General features: G+C 45.7%; 2 protein-coding genes across 4 annotated transcripts in view; one reads left to right on the forward strand and one right to left on the reverse strand.

The window, feature by feature from the left end:
* LOC308486233 (uncharacterized protein) overlaps positions 1-17367 on the reverse strand; it is a 123319-nt gene that overhangs the window by 81753 nt on the left and 24199 nt on the right. The gene's annotated exons all lie outside the window — the stretch shown is intronic.
* The window catches only part of LOC308486270 (uncharacterized protein), a 230383-nt gene that overhangs the window by 48668 nt on the left and 164348 nt on the right, over positions 1-17367 (forward strand). The gene's annotated exons all lie outside the window — the stretch shown is intronic.

Genomic DNA, 17367 nt, shown 5'->3' on the forward strand with positions numbered 1-17367 from the left:
TTTAACTTTCTCCTCACCTGTGCCGAAGGCACCGCTTCCCCTTCTGTTCCTGAACTCCCTGGTTGGTGGCAGGGCTCTCCAGCATCGCAGAGCCCTGACACCGCTTGACTGCTCTCCGCCTTCTCCTCCCCTACTTTGTCCACCATTTCCCTGTTTTCCCCGTCTGACTGTCCCTGCTCTGATACTCCCCCTTCCCTTGACCCAAGGGCGTTCCCTGTCTGTCCCGGGACATCACCCCCCACTAAGCCTCCCCATCTGTCTCGCCTTTGTTGTCTTCTGAGGATCTGAAACCTACAAGTGGTGATATACCTGTGGGTGTGTGCATTGCGTATGCGAACTCTGCCAGGCTCAATTTTTCTACCTTTGCTGGTAGTTCACATAGCATGTCACATGTTGTTGCAAGGTAGCGTTTGCCCTCTCTGCCTGTCCATTTGTCTGAGGATGTCTAGCTGAGGTGAAACTTATTTCTACCTGTAACAACTCCATCAACATCCTCTAAAAACACTAAGTAAACTGACTTCCACGATCTGCGACCAGCCTTGAAGGCATGTCGTGCGACCTGAAAACAATGTCTACAAACAACCTTGCTGTTACTTGAGCGGAAGGTACAGTGGTACCTCCGGTTACATATGCTTCAGGTTACATACGCTTCAGGTTACAGACTCCACTAACCCAGAAATATTACCTCAGGTTAAGAACTTTATTTCAGGATGAGAACAGAAAACGTGTGGCGGCAGCAGGAGGCCCCATTAGCTAAAGTGGTGCTTCCGGTTAAGAACAGTTTCAGGCTGACTTCCGGGACGCCGCGGCCGCGGGAAGGAGCGCGAGGCAACCCTCCCGGGGGGGTCTCGAACAATACGGAGTTCTAGAGGGGTCACGAAGGCTCCGTGAACCCCGAAACCACAGGTGGAATATCCTGTGGGACGAGGTACCCAGCGTGGCTGCGTGTGCTCACCCGTGTTGCCGGCGTTTAACAGGGCTGGAGCCGCAGTGTGAAGGGGAAGCAACAGACTCCATATTGTGAAGCCTCAGGCTCCGAGGGAAAGCGGCGGACCTCCAACAACAGCGGAAAAGCTGGGAAATAGCTGCTAGTCACTGCGGAGAAGCAGTGGGAAACAATTGGAAAATATCGAGAAATAAAGGAGCTAAGACTAAAGAAATTTTAAGATAAGAACCCAGCAGAGACCAGAGATAAGACGAAAGGAGGAAGAATTCACCACCGGCGGTAAGGGGAAAAGAGAGTACAACAGAGGGCTGGCAGAGAAGAAAAGAGTTGGAACTTCGCCGCTAAGTGAGAGTGGAGGAGAGACCTCAGACACGAAGTATAAGGAGTCGGAGGTAATGTAACAGCGAGATTTCTTGATGGACTAAAGAGAAAAAGGGAAGGAACTTTCCTACCACACTGGGACGGAGAGTGTTATAACAGGCTGGGGGGTTTCACAGACAACCTTTTGTTCTTAATCGCTCTTAGTGGGCTACAAACTTTCTCAGTGTGGCGTGTAGGAGGGGAGCGGTTTATTTGGCGAAAGGAGCCCAGGCTTTCTTGTTAAGTCTTATTATTAACTATGCAGGGGCAAAGGATAGAGACTGTGCAAGGAAAATCTCTGCTTGAAAACTCCTACGTGACCGCTTTGTTTGAAGAGGCAGGGGAGGAAACAAGTAGCTCGGGACTTAGCTTCATTATCCCGCTTCACAGTGTCCTTGTTTCAAATTGAGTAACGCCTTTGTTCTCCACCTTTATGATTTAAAGAGATATACTAAACTTCTGAATAAGGGAAGATTGGGAGGATTGAGCCCAGCTTCCAGCTCAAAAAGAACACGTCTCTGCAGGATCCTGTTGTTTTGTTTGAACGCTTCCTTTTGCCTTTGTGGCTTGAGGTCCTCACTATATACCCACCCCCAAGATTTCAAAGACTAAAGCACGGGTTATCACCTAGTTGCAGTTGTATTCTAAAGCACGTGCCACCATTTAGTTGCAGTTCTATTCTAACGCCACTCCCTGCACTTTATTGAACAAGTAGAGGTAAATTGTGGACATAGACTGTATGCTATCTGTCTAATCAATCTTCTTGGAGTTAAAAGAGAATCAGCGTCAAGTATACAAGATGACAAACGGATCGAAAAAGGGACTGGCAACTTCAGCGGAAAGGAGGTCATCAAGACAAGAAGAGGGGAAAGATGCGAGAGAAATCAGAGACTATGATAGCTTGATGGCAGAGATAAGAAAAGAATTTAAAAACAACGAACAATATATTGAAAGAAAACTAATAGAAGTACAAAATACTTTAGATAAGAAATTGGAGGGGGTGGTGGGGGAATTGACAGGAAAGGTTAAGGACTTATCGGTAAGAGCTAAGGTCCTCGAGGATTCAATGAAAAGGGTGCAAAAAGATACGAAAGATAGTAAGAAGGAAGTGGACAGGATTGGAGTAGAAGTTAAGGAATTAGGAAAGATACAGGAAGAGTTGTTGGATAACATGGCTATGACACAGATGAGACAAAACCAAGCCAATCTGAAATTTAGAGGAATACCGGAAAAGGTAAATGAGAATATTAGGGTTAAAGTGGTGAAAGAATTGGCAATTTGGTTAGACAGGAAGGAAGAAGAGATAAACCACTACTTGGTAAATATTTTCCGAATAAGAACAAAATCGGCTAAAGCCAAAGAAAAAAAATTGCCAGGAGATGTAATAGCCATGTTTAACTCGTTGGAGATAAGAAATGAAATACTGAAACAGAACTTCATCAAAAGACTATATATTGAGGGAAACTTAATTATTATTTTAAAAGAGATTCCTTCGAGATTTCTTCGAAGGAGAGAGCCTTATAAAAAACTAACAAATCAACTGAAGAAAAATGGGATATTGTACAGATGGGAGTTTCCGGAAGGTATTTCATTTTATTTTAAGGAAAAAAGGTTCAAACTGTCTACTATCCTAGAACTGCAAAAATTTGCAAGGAGATATGAGAAGGACTTGGGAAAGATGGGGGGGGAGAGGTAGAGGAGCAGCAAGGGGAGGAGGGTGAGGGTGAAGGGAGCGAAGAAGAAGAAAGAGGGGAGAGCTCAGTAGAAGAAAGGGAAGAAGCAGAAGACAAGGGACAGTAGATTTTATTTAGATTTGAGAAGTCAAAACTACTTAACAGATGACCTTAAAAATATTAAACTGGAATGTGAATGGGCTGAACAATAAAAACAAAAGGAACCAGATTGCACATATATTATTAAAAAAGAACTGCGACCTAATTTGCCTACAAGAGACTCATGTAATAAATAAACACAAGAGGGTATTGAAGAATAAGAAATTAGGAATGGATTTTGTAACATCAGATAAGGTTAAAAAAAGAGGGGTGGTTATATATATAAAGGAAAAATTCAACCCACAATTACTGTATAAAGATGAGCAAGGGAGACTGATTGTAGTCCAGATGGTGTTTCATGGAATATATGCACCAAATGATAAAAAGTCAGCTTTCTACTCAGAATTAGATAATAAATTGATGGAGTGGATGGACCAAAAAATGATATTGATGGGAGATTTTAACGGGGTGGTTTCCCCAAACTTAGACAAGTTAACAAAAACCCAAGAAAAGAATCAAGGTAAACTACCCCGATCCTTCTTTGATATGGTAAATAACCTGGGATTAATTGACGCACGGAGATTTAAAAACCCCACGATAAAACAATATACTTTTTTTTCAAATCCAAACCAGAGCTGGGGGAGAATAGATAATATCTGGATATCGAAGGAATTGACACAGAACGTATCTAAGTCTGAGATTCTTCCACGAACCATCTCTGATCATAATGCGGTCTTCATGGAATTAAAGGGTAAAGATTTCAAAACAGGTAGATGGAGAATGAATGAATTTTTATTTAACGACCAGAAGATTGTAAACAAGGCTATAGAAACTATAGAAGATTACTTTAAGTGGAACCTAAATGGGGAAACTGATATAGAGACGGTATGGGACGCAGGAAAAGCAGTGATGAGGGGGTTCTTGATTCAGAAAAATAGTCAATTAAGGAAAGAAAAAGAGTTAAAGAAAGAACAGGTCCTAACACAGATTATGGAAAATGAAAGAAAACTAATTAATAACCCTAGTGAGGAGACCGCAAAACAGAATTTAAAGATATTACAAGCCAAATTTTCTACAATAATTAATCAAGAGATAGAATGGAAAATTAAAATGATGAATCAGAAGAACTTTGAGTCAGCAAATAAGATAGGCAAATATTTGGCGTGGCAAATAAGAGAAAGGAGGAAACAAAGTACTATCTGTAAGATAAGAGAAGGAGAAAGGACTGTGGAAGAACCAAAAGAAATAAAAAGGATATTCCAAAAATATTATAAGGATTTATATAAAAGAGGAAAAGAAACAGAACAAGAAATAGATAGCTTCTTGCAAAAATATCACCTGAAACCAATTTTAAAAGAAGAAAAAGATATTGGATCAGACAATTACACAAGAGGAGATAGAGAAAGCTATAAGAAAGATGAAAATTGGGAAAGCGCCGGGGCCGGATGGCCTTCCGGCCAAATACTATAAAATACTAAGTAACCAATTATCCCCAGTGCTAGGTGAGGTGATGAATAACATATTAAAAGAAGGAAGGATTCCCAATACCTGGAAGGAAGCATATATTACGTTGATCCCGAAAAAAGATGTAGACACCCTAGAAGCGAAGAACTATAGGCCAATTTCATTATTAAATAATGATTATAAACTATTCGCAGATGTAATGGCAGAAAGACTAAAAAAGGTATTAAACAATAAAATACATAAAGACCAAACAGGCTTCCTTCCAGGGAGACAACTAAGGGAAAATGTTAGAAATTTGATAAATATTGTCAGGGAACTGCCATCGGAAGGAAGGGAGGTGGAAGGGCTCACACAGGTTGGGAGAGACTCAGCAGCTGAAGAGGGAACCAGTAGGGGGAGAAGAGCTGAGCTGAGGGAAAGTGAGCAGGAGGGATGGCTCCGAGACACTTCCAGCGAAAACAGTGGGGAGGTTTCAGGACCTCCTGTAGGGACACCCACTCCTCGCCGGAAACTGTCACGCAGAGAGTCCAGAAGACGTGTTTCCGTTAAGGAGCTTTTATGTTGGAAGCGATTCCGAAAGCAACCACTGTCGGAATCTGCAAGCGACTGACAGAGCCATGTTTAAGGGGCTCCGTTACAGACAGAGGTTTGCAAACTTGACCAAACTCTGAGGGACTTGGATTTTACGCACAAGCAGCTCATCGTCCCATCACAGCATTCCGACAGTCTCTGTGAGCAGTTTGTGCAGGAGAAGGCATCATGAGCAACCCAGCCGGAACCGGAGAAGCAGGAGCTGGAGCGGGTCCAAGCCTGGAGGAAAGGTACCGGGCGTTGGAGGTCCAGCTAGCGCTGCAGACGGCGAGGCTCGAGGAGAGGAGGGCTCAAGATGCAGAGAAGGGGAAAACCACCCCGCTCGCCAGAAAGTTGCCAGGATTGGTGCAGAAGTTTGGGGGGGAGGCCAAGGACTATCATGCCTTTAGGACAGAGATGCAATATGCCCTTAATCTGCAGTTTGATGACTTTCCCGACGAGGAATCGCTGGTGGCTTTTGTGATTGGGCATCTCGAAAAGGGGGTGAAAGACTGGGTGAGGCCCCTGATGGCAACGAATAATGACATCCTGAAGGATACGAGGAAGTTTTTTCGTGCAATGGATTTGATGTTTTCCAGCGATATTGAGCAGGGAGTGGTACGCAGACAGTTAATGGCGTGCAAACAGGGGAGCCGATCTGTGCGTGAGTACTGGACTGAGTTTACCATGTTGATCCATAAATTGGGGTGGGATCTATCGGCGGAACCCATTCAAATGCTCTTTGAAGAAGGGCTTTCTTCGGCTGTGAAAGACGAACTTTCCCGGGCGCCCAGGGCGGAGTCTATGGACCAGCTAACCAAATCAGCGCTGACCATAGGAGCGCGCCAAGAGGCGAGAGCCTTGGAGAGGTGGGAAGGGAAGGGGGAACGTTGGAGGGAGCTTCGCATTCCAGAGATTCCAGAGCCACCGTTCCCACCGGGAGAGCCGATGGAAATTGGAACAGCGCGCGCGCGCGCAGTTTCAAAGCCCAGTGAAGAGCGGAAGAAGGAGGGAAAGGGCGCCAAGAAATGTTATCTCTGCCAACAGCCAGGTCATTTTGCCAGAGTCTGCCCCCAAAGAAAGGAATGGCAAGGAATGGCGGGAGCTGTTGGGGAGAGGGAGGAAAAGGTACCGGAGCAAGTAAAAGCCAACGCCTGGCTGCCACCGTCGGGGCACAGCAGCCAGGCCAAAGAGTAGTGAAAGTGCCCACGCCGGAACCTCCTAAACCCGCCCTAGTGATAGAGGTGTTACTAGAGCTGCCTAACGGACACCCACTAAAGATAAAGGCGCTATTGGACTCAGGCAGCTCCTGCAATTTCATGAGTAAGGAGTTTGCTGCTGAGCACCAGATACAGACTATCCCTTTAAGTAACCTTTGGCAGGTGACCACGATCGATGGAAGGGAGCTGCTGGGAGGAGAAGTCAGCCAGCAGACAGTCCCAATGATAATGAGGGTAGCAAGACACACTGAGCTAATAGCGTTTAATGTGGCTACCTTGGGAGGAGCTCCCATTATTTTGGGGATGAGCTGGCTAGCGTTACATGATCCGCTAATGGGCTGGCATCAGAGAGTGGTCTCCTTTGGGTCAGCACATTGTCTAGAACACTGCAAAGAGCGGGAGGCTCAAGGAGGGGCCAGAGCCACTCTAGCAGGGACGGAAGTAACGGAGAAGGGGAAGGTTCCCCAACAATACGCCGACCTGAGCAACGTCTTCAGCGAGAGGGAGGCAGACAAACTACCCCCACATAGGCCCTTTGACTGTCAAATCAATTTACTCCCTGGGGCACAGCTCCCTGTAGGCAAGCTGTACGCCATGTCAGACAGAGAGATGCAGGAGCTAAGGGAGTTCATTGACAAGAACCTGAAGAGAGGGTTCATCAGAGAGTCCAGGGCGGTGGGGGGCAGCCCAGTGTTTTTTGTGGACAAAAAAAACACGGACAAACCCAGGCTTGTAGTGGACTTCAGGGCCTTAAATGCAGTGTCAGAACCAGTGACTTTCCCGATGCCCAGAATTGATGACATTTTGACAAGGGTCAGGAAGGGAAAGATTTTTACTAAACTGGACCTGAGGGGGGCGTACAACCTGATACGAATAAGGAAGGGGGATGAATGGAAAACCACCATGTTCACCCCTTTGGGGGCATTTGAATATTTAGTTATGCCCTTCGGCCTACAAGCAGGCTCCGCGTGCTTTCAATCGTTTATGAACCACGTCCTGGGGCCTTTGCTTTACAAGAATTGTGTGGCCTTCTTAGTTGACGTGTTAGTATATTCAGAGACTGAGGAGCAGCATGTAAAAGACGTCAGGGAAGTGTTGGGCAGACTGCAAGCCAATCAGCTGTGGGTGAAGCTAGAGAAGTGTCAGTTTCATGCCAAGGAGGTGGAATTCCTGGGGTACTGCTTGTCGGACAAGGGATTGGCCATGGATCCTGGCAAGGTCCAAGCGGTACTGGAATGGAAAACACCGAAAACAAGGAAGGATGTGCAAAGATTCCTTGGATTTGGAAACTTCTATCGGAAGTTCATCAGAAATTTTGCCCACTTGACGGCTCCCATTACGGACTGTCTCAGCAGTAAGAGGAAATTCGTTTGGACGGCGGAGGCGGAGCGAGCTTTTGAGGAACTGAAAAGGGCGTTCGCTTTGGAAGAACAGCTCCTGCATGTGGATTTACAAAAACCGATGCGAGTGGAGACGGATGCATCAGACCGGGCTGTGGGGGCGGTGCTTCTGCAGCCTGGGAAGGAGGAGTCAGAGTGGAGACCGTGTGCCTTTTTTTCGCGAAAGCTGAACAAATCTGAGAGGAACTACACGGTGTATGACCGAGAACTACTTGCCATTCATGAAGCGTTCAGGAGATGGAGGCATTTATTAATTGGGGCACAACATAAGGTGCAAGTGTGCACGGACCACAAGAACTTAGAGTATCGGAGAACGGCACGAGTGCTCAACCAACGGCAAGTGCGATGGGCCCAGGAGTTCTCCAAATTTCACTTTGAAATTTGTTATGTGCCAGGTCCAGAAAATGTTAGGGCGGACGCTCTCTCACGCAAACCTGAATATTTGGAAGGGGAGGGGGGACCCGAAGAGAGACATGTCATCCCAGAGGACCGCTGGGTGTGTGGGGCGGCATTGGTGGGGCAAAGAGAACTGGTAGAGGAAACAGAGAATGATGAATATGCCCAGAATAAGCTCAGAGGTCTTAGGGGTGAGGGAGAGGAACCAGGGGGTTTTGAGGAAAGAAATGGAGCGTTGTATTACAAAGGGGCACTGTATATCCCCGAAGGAGACTTAAGGGGGAGGGTACTCAAGCAGTTGCACGACAGCCCCACGGCGGGGCATTTTGGACAACACAAAACCATGTGGTTGGTCACCAGGGAATTTTGGTGGCCTAAGGTGAGGGAAGATGTACGGGAGTATGTAAGAGGGTGCGAGCAATGCCAGCGAGCCAAAGGGGAGAGGCGGGCACCGGCGGGGCTATTAGAACCCTTACCAACCCCAGAACGACCTTGGGAGGCAGTGTCGATAGATTTTATGACTGATCTGCCGAAGTCCAAGGGGAAAACAGCCATCATGGTGGTGGTAGACCTACTAACAAAGATGTGCCACTTTGTAGCCTGTTCGCATGCAGTCACGGCGGAAGAGACAGCGAAGTTATTTGTAGAACACATTTTTAGGTTGCACGGCATGCCATTGAGGGTGGTCTCAGACAGGGGAAAACAATTTACTTCCAGGTTCTGGAGGAAGCTCATGAGCTTACTGCAGGTGGAGGTCAACTTTTTGACTGCCCGGCACCCTGAAACCAACGGGCAGGCGGAAAGAGCAAACGGTGTCCTCCAGCAATACCTGAGGTGTTATGTCAATGACAGAGAGAATGACTGGGTAGAGAGGTTGGCGCTGGCGGAATTTGCCTACAACAATGCAGAGAATGTGTCCACAGGGATGAGCCCCTTCTTGGCTAATTATGGGTGTCATCCCAGGGCATTCCCAGGGGGAGGAGGGGAGAGATGGAGCGTCCCGGCAGCCGAGCATTTTGTAGAAGAAATGGAAGCAATCCATCGTCAGCTCCAACTCAACTTAGAAAGGGCGAAGGAAGAATACAAGAGGCAGGCAGACAAGAACCGAAGGGAAGGTGAAACCATAAGGGTGGGAGATCGGGTGTGGCTGTCAACCCAAGGGTTGCCGTTCAAAGGAGGTTGTAAGAAATTAAGACCCAGGAGGTTGGGTCCCTTTGAGGTCATTCAACAAGTCAACCCAGTGGCTTTCAGGCTCCGGTTACCCAACCACATGAAACTGCACCCAATATTTCACAGGTCGTTACTGTCACCGTATGAGGGGGGACGAGAAGGGATGTCCACTCGGGGACCGATCATAGAAGAAAGGGAATGCAGCAGCCATGTGGCAGAAATCCTTGACGCCAGGTGGAAGGGGGATCAGGTGGAGTATTTGGTAGCGTGGGAAGGAGAACCGGAGTCAGAAAACACTTGGGTAATGGCAGAAGATATCAATGACGAGGTATTGATAGAAACGTTCCATCAAAGGTTCCCAAGGAAACCTCAGCCTGTGGAGAGGTTCCGGAGGGAATACTTTGGGACCACCGATGAGGAGGAGGAGTTGGAAGGATTCACGGATTCGGAAGGGGAAGGGGACATGGACTCTGAGGAGGAGTACTTCGAGACCAGGAACCGCAACAGGTGGAGAGAAGTGTTCGAGACATCGGAAGGTGAAGGAAGTTCCTTCCGGGGTTTTGCCTCCTCACCGCCCATAGAGGAGGGGGCGGGAGGGGGTGAAGGGGGCCCTGGAGGGGAGGTGGATGTCAGGGAACTGCCATCGGAAGGAAGGGAGGTGGAAGGGCTCACACAGGTTGGGAGAGACTCAGCAGCTGAAGAGGGAACCAGTAGGGGGAGAAGAGCTGAGCTGAGGGAAAGTGAGCAGGAGGGATGGCTCCGAGACACTTCCAGCGAAAACAGTGGGGAGGTTTCAGGACCTCCTGTAGGGACACCCACTCCTCGCCGGAAACTGTCACGCAGAGAGTCCAGAAGACGTGTTTCCGTTAAGGAGCTTTTATGTTGGAAGCGATTCCGAAAGCAACCACTGTCAGAATCTGCAAGCGACTGACGGAGCCATGTTTAAGGGGCTCCGTTACAGACAGAGGTTTGCAAACTTGACCAAACTCTGAGGGACTTGGATTTTACGCACAAGCAGCTCATCGTCCCATCACAAATATTATTGAATATTTGGATATGAAAATAGACAGACAGGCGGCCTTAGTATTTGTAGACGCCGAAAAGGCATTTGATAACATTTCGTGGGACTTCCTAAAGAGAAGTCTGGAAGGAATGGGAATGGGAGAAAAATTCAGGAGAGGCATAGAAGCAATATATAAGGAACAAAAGGCAAAATTGGTAATAAACAATACCACAACAGATTATTTTAGCATATATAAAGGAACGAGACAAGGCTGCCCCCTGTCTCCTTTATTATTTATATCAGTATTGGAAATACTTAATGAAAGATTGAGGGAGGCTACAGAAGTCAAAGGGGTCAGGGTAGGAAAGAGGGAATTCAAAATAAAAGCTTTTGCAGATGACATCGTATTAACCCTAGAAGACCCAAAGCATAGTGTATAAGAAGCTTTACAAATAATTGAAGAATTTGGAGCGGTGGCAGGACTTAAGGTAAATAAAACTAAAACTAAAATGTTGATTAAACCTAACTAAGGAGGAAACGACAGATCTAGAACAGAGGGTAGAAATCACGGCAGTTAAGAAAGTGAAATATTTAGGAATTTGGATTACGGCTAAAAATTTAAACCTATACAAGGATAATTATGAGGCCACCTGGAAGAATATAAAGAAAGACATGGAAATCTGGGGAAGGTTGAAACTCTCCTTTTTGGGGAGGATAGCAGTAGTAAAAATGAACATTTTGCCCAGAATGCTATTCCTGTTTCAAACTATCCCTATACTTAAAGGTCTAAAACAGTGTAAAGAGTGGCAGAGAGCCCTAGCGAAATACATCTGGCAGGGGAAAAGACCACGGATAAAAATGAAAATATTAATAGACAAAAAAGAAAAAGGGGGCTTTTCTCTTCCAGATTTGAGCCTATACTATGAAGCAGCGTGCCTACTTTGGATAAAAGATTGGATAAAACTGGAGAACAGAGATATATTGGATTTGGAAGGCTTCGACAATAGGTATGGGTGGCACGCGTACCTGTGGTATGGGAAGGTGAAGGTTCACAGGAACTTCCTAAACCATATTTTTAGGGGACCAATCTACCAGGTTTGGGAGAGAAATAAAAATCTCCTTGAAAGGAGGACTCCCTGGTGGATCTCACCAATAGAGGTTCTAACGGTTAGGAAACTAAATTTGGAAGGGAATAATGCCACATATGAAGAACTCCTAAGAAAAACAGATCAAGGGCCCAAACTTAGACCCTACGAAGAGATAAAAAGCCTACTCACTGGTTGGTTGCAATATCATCAAGTGCACGATTTGTTAAAAGAAGATAAAAAGAGTTTAGGCTTTGAAGACAAAAAGTCAAAGTTTAACGCAGAGGTTATAGAAAGTAAGAACAAAACATTGTCTAGAATATATGAGATGTTATTGGAGTGGCAGACAAAAGATGAGGAGGTGAAAGAGGCAATGATTAAATGGGCAATCGACTTTGGCTATAATATTGATTTTGAAAGGTGGTCGGAACTGTGGAATAGCACTATAAAATTCACGGCCTGTATGGCATTGAGAGAGAACATCTGGAAGATGTTATACAGATGGTACCATACACCGGTGAAACTGGCCAAAATGTATAGGTTACAGAATAATAAATGCTGGAAATGTGGTGAAGTGGAGGGAGACCTCTATCATATGTGGTGGCGGTGTAATAAGGTGAAAGGCTTTTGGGAATTAATATATAATGAGCTTAAAAAAATATTCAAATACACCTTTCCCAAAAGACCTGAAGCCTTTTTGTTGGGACTGACGGGTAAAGAAATTAAAAAAGAAGATAAGACCATATTTCTTTACGCCACCACTGCAGCAAGAATTATGTTGGCAAAAAACTGGAAAGTGGAAAACATACCCAGTTTAAGTGATTGGCAGGCCAAAATGATAAACTATGCCGAGCTTGATAGGTTAACAGGCAAAATTCGAGATCAAGATGAACAGAAATTTCAGAAAAATTGGAGTAAATATTGGAATTATATAGGAACAAATTTATAAAGCGAACTGGCGGGGTTAGGAAAAATTTATCAGCGACTAATTTGATGTTCAAAAATTAAGCACGTGATTATGGAACATATTTGATACTTACCAAAAGGGTGGAGGGGAGTCCTAGGCTTGAGAGAGCCTAATATATCATGGTTTGTTAGGAATATTTTGTTAGTTGTTTTTTTTCTTTTTTTTCTTTTTTTGTATAGTTGGGGGAAGGGAAACAATAATTTATGTAAATAAAGTACACATATATATACTCTATATATTGATGTAACAAAAGATATATTTATGTTGGATTTTGAGTGTCTATACGCATTTTTATTGTTACTATTTTCTCCTTTTCTTTTTGTACAATTTCAATAAAAATGTATGGGGGGAAAAAAAAGAACAGTTTCAGGCTAAGAACAGACCTCCAGAACGAATTAAATTTTTAACCCGAGGTACCACTGTATTTTAGTGCAAGGTACAAAAAGAGCTGTTTTGCTTAGCACATCTACTACTACCAAAATGACCGGGTTTTTGTGTGTGTGATGCTGGTAGGTCAGTAATAAAATCCATGGCTATCACTTCCCATGGTTTGTTAGGGGTGGGTAAGGGTTGCAACAACCCGGCAGGTGCTGTCCTTTCCCCTTTTGCCCTCTGGTAGACTTTGCAGCCTTTAACGTACTCCTCTACCTCCTCCTCTATTTTGGGCAACCAGAATTCCTTGGTAACTAAGTACATAGTCTTGTTCTGACCAAAATGCCCTGCAGTCGGGCTGCCGTGATGCTGTCTAAGAATTTTGGCCCGCAGTTCTTCCCTCGGCACATACAGCACCCCCTTGTAATAGAGCAATCCCTCCCTTTCCTCAAAACTTCTCTCTCTGTTCTCGCCTTGCCTGTCTGTCCCGTGACAAGACCTTCTTAAAAAATCAGGGGGGTGGGCAGGGGAAGGACTAGACCATGTGAAAAATGAACATATTATTTTAGCTGCTCTTCATTCCTTTTCAGCTTTGTATTTTTGTCATAAGAGAGTGCATATGGACATTCCATTTTTGAGCCCATAACCTAGGTTTAAGGTCGTCTTTATGTTCTAGCTGTCCTATCTCTGTTTCTAACACTGACCACCTCTAGTGTGTGGTCAGCAGTGTTGATGCATGGAATTCTTCCTCTATCACAAGGGTTAGTGATCAATATTCAATACAGTGGCACTCCATTTCTTCCTGCAGCTCTAATCCATTTCTTCATTGCAGGTGGTGATGATTTGGAAATTGAGAACGAGGATGCCCATGACAGAATCCACACAGTGGAGAAGTCATTGCCACTCTTGGAGTGTGGAGAGAGCTTCAGTCACAGCTCCCATTCGACTACCCACCAAAGAAATGCTTTTGGGAAGAAACCCTCTCAGTTCTCTGAATGGGGAAAAACTTTCTTTTTTTCACAGTGGGCTGTGAAGCCATCACCCAGTGACTGAGTGGAGATTTGAACCCAGGTCTCCCAGTTCCTAGTCCAAAACTCTTAAGCACTGCACCCCACTGGCTCTCGAATGAGACTCTTGGAAAGTGCATGCATGCGCATTTCCCGAAAGTTTCAGTGCAATGTCTTGGTGTTTGTATTTAAAGTTTTATACGCATGTATCAATGACATTAATATAATAATGGTAATTACAGTAGAAGAGTAAATTTTAGGAAATGCTAGATGGTGATAGGGGTAGTTTGGAATGCTGGGATTGAGCAATTGAACTGATCAATTTCCACGTAAATCACAAGATCTAAAATATAAAAACAAAACACCAACACCAACACCCCCCCCAAACCCCCAAATTCAAGAGTCTGTTCAGCAGCCTCAGCTTTTGCAGCTGGAGTCAATCCTGGCTCTGCCCTCCCAGGCTAGGTGGAAAAGGTCTCTAAGGAGAGAGCCCGTCTTCTGGGACTTGCAGCCAAGATGGTTGGCTGCCACCATTGGAGGGTGGAATGGAATGGGACAGTGGTGGCAATTGTGGAGCAGGGTTGGTTAGACCTGCAGTAGAGAAACAGCATTATAATCCCCGTTGTTGCAGCTGTAGTAAAGTTTCAAAAGAAAAAGAAAAGAAATGAGAACATTTGAAACCACATGTTTATGTCTATTTTTAAAATAAATCAGTTTAATGAATCGATGCACACTTCCTCCTCTGTTATGTTTGGGGTGAAGTGTTGAAGAGTCCTCTGTGGTGGCAACAGGAATAAAGGGGAGTTTGGCGGAAGATCCATCTCCTAGCCGTGCACCTTGAATGAAACGGGAAGGTGGCCCAGGGATGGGTGGGCAGGGCCAGAGCCCCTCTGAGCAAAGGCTGTGGGGGCTCAACATGGGGAGATAAACTAGAGGACACTCAGAAAGTTCAAAGTGCTTCATAAAAACCAACTCTGCTGTCTTTACAACATCCCTATGAGGTGGACCTGTAGCCTTTCCCCCATTAATGTGGGAAGTCGAAGAGAGCAGAGGCTTGACAACCATACGTCAGGAGTGCTCTGATGGTGTTTCCTGCTTGGCAGGGGGTTGGACTCGATGGCCCTTGTGGTCTCTTCCAACTCTATGATTCTATGATTCTATGAGAGGAGGAGGAGGAGAGCAGAGAGGGGCGTGAAGCAGAGATTCTGTCCCTCTGCCCTCTTGCAAGTTGCACACACACAATGCGCTCTGATTTGCGCTGCTCATTCACATCTGTTTTAGGCCCCCAGGCATTTACTGAAACAGTCTAGGTGCTGATTTTTAAAGTACATGATGATGTTGTTGTTGTTTAGTCGTGTCCGCCTCTTCGTGACCCCCTGGACCTGAGCACGCCAGGCACTCCCGTCTTCCACTGCCTCCCAGAGTTTGGTCCAACTCATGCTGGTAGCTTCGAGAACACTGTCCCACCATCTCGTCCTCTGTCGTCCCCTTCTCCTTGTGCCCTCCATCTTTCCCAACATCAGGGTCTTTTCCAGGGAGTCTTCTCTTCTCCTGAGGTGGCCAAAGTCTTGGAGCCTCAGCTTCAGGATCTGTCCTTCCAGTGAGCACTCAGGGCTGATTTCCGTAAGAATGGAGAGGTTTGATCTTCTTGCAGTTCATGGGACTCTCAAGAGTCTCCTCCAGCACCAGAATTCAAAAGCATCAATTCTTCGGCGATCGGCCTTCTTTATGGTCCAGCTCTCCCTTCCATACATCACTACTGGGAAAACCAGAGCTTTAGCTATACGGACCTTTGTTGGCAAGGTGATGTCTCTGCTTTTTAAGATGAAGAGTTTGGATTTGATATCCCGCTTGATCACTACCCTAGGGAGTCTCAAAGTGGCTAACATTCTCCTTTTTCTTCCTCCCCCACAACAAACACTCTGTGAGGTGAGACTGTGAGACTTCAGAGAAGTGTGACTGGCCCAAGGTCACCCAGCAGCTGCATGTGGAGGAGCAGGGAATCAAACCCGGTTCCCCAGATTACGAGTCCACCGCTCTTAACCACTACACCACACTGGTAGTTTGTCAAGTATTTGATAGTGGTTCCTTTTTTTATAGTTGACGGGATTTAAGAGGGGGCTTTGAGCTATGTGTGCTGCCCTCATACTGGAGCAGAGGGAAGGAAGTTGCCCTGCAGAAGGGGCAGGTCAGCCTCTCCCAGCAGACAGAGAGAAGTCCAAAGTTTGGAGCAATGAATAACCTGGTTCAATACACTCCTTCAGAACCCTGGGAGTCCCTTTCACTGAGACACTTTTCTGGAAGGGGCACCTGGAGGCTGCAAAACTTAAAGCTCAGGAAACTTGTGGGGCACTAATGAAATTCTGCCTCATGGTTGGTGGACACTTATTAGAACCTGTGCTGAAAATTAGAAGCTGAGCTGAGGGAAGTCTTTGGGGGAGGGGAGGGTGGGTTTGAGGGGGGAAGGCAGTAAATAATGAATATGATATGTTTGGATATGTTGTTGAATTGCTATTAAAAATACTTTTTAAAAAAATAAAGGTATATAAAAGAGTTTACTCACATTCTGTTCACAGAAGGATCCCAGAAGGCAGACTTAGGTTACAAAATATACACACCTGGAATCTATCCCATAAGGAGATAGTTCATTTGTCCTCTCTTGAAGCCAAGAGAGCATCTCAGGCTAAGGAGATGTTGCTGCTTCGAGGAATGGAGTCACAGAGAGAGAGATGGCTGCCTGCCCTGTGCTATGTTGTTAGCTGCACAGGTGAGGTCACACCCACCTCTGGTCACATGTAGAGGAAGTTTGTCCCAGCCCAGGAGGAAACAAGAAGTTCTGACTGGCTGGTCCAGACATCCCCTTTTATGTCCACTCTAGGAATGTTGTATTTGACTGCTCTGTGTTTCACACCCCACAGTTCAAACAAAGAGAGATTGCAAGGAGCTCCAAAAAGAGCTCTCCAAACGGGGTGGATGGGCAGTAATTACAGTTCATTGTCAATGAGATCAAAGTGATGCATGTTGGGACACCCCCCCTTAATATGTACAGGCTCATGGGGTCTGAACCGGGTTTCTCTGTGTGCTCTAGGAGACCAGGGGAGAGGGGAGCTGGTCGCAGCAGGAGGGGGAGTCTCCCTGGATGCTTCAGCAGCCGGCCTCCTCTGGGTCTCCTGGCCCCCTCCTCTCCTCCCTCTGAGTCTGACCTGCCAGGTACTTCTCCCTTCCTTAAAATGCTGTTCAGTACTTCTTTCAAGGGTGCAATCAGGGTTTTTTGATCATATTTTGCCGGAAATCCATCCGGTCCTGGGGCCTCCACAGTTTTTTATTCTTTTATTACTCGTTGGATTTCGTCTTCTTCTACTGGCTCTTCCTCTCGGCCCTTTCACTTTGCACCAACCAATACTCAGCTTTACTTAAGAATACTTTAGCATTTATGTAGCACATTTAAAGCATTACAAAATATAACACATATTATCTCAGTAATCTAAACAACGGCCCTGCAAGGCTGTCCAGTGTTATAATCCCCATGGATACGAAGAGTTGAGGTTGCAGGAAGAGGAGTTTGACTCACATCTCACACTGTAACTGCTACACTACATCAGTCCTTGCCCTCCAGATCCTGAAAACAGCTGTGT

The sequence above is a fragment of the Podarcis pityusensis genome, assembly GCF_964106645.2.
Source record: "Podarcis pityusensis genome assembly, chromosome: 10".
In the NCBI taxonomy this organism is placed as follows: domain Eukaryota; kingdom Metazoa; phylum Chordata; class Lepidosauria; order Squamata; family Lacertidae; genus Podarcis; species Podarcis pityusensis.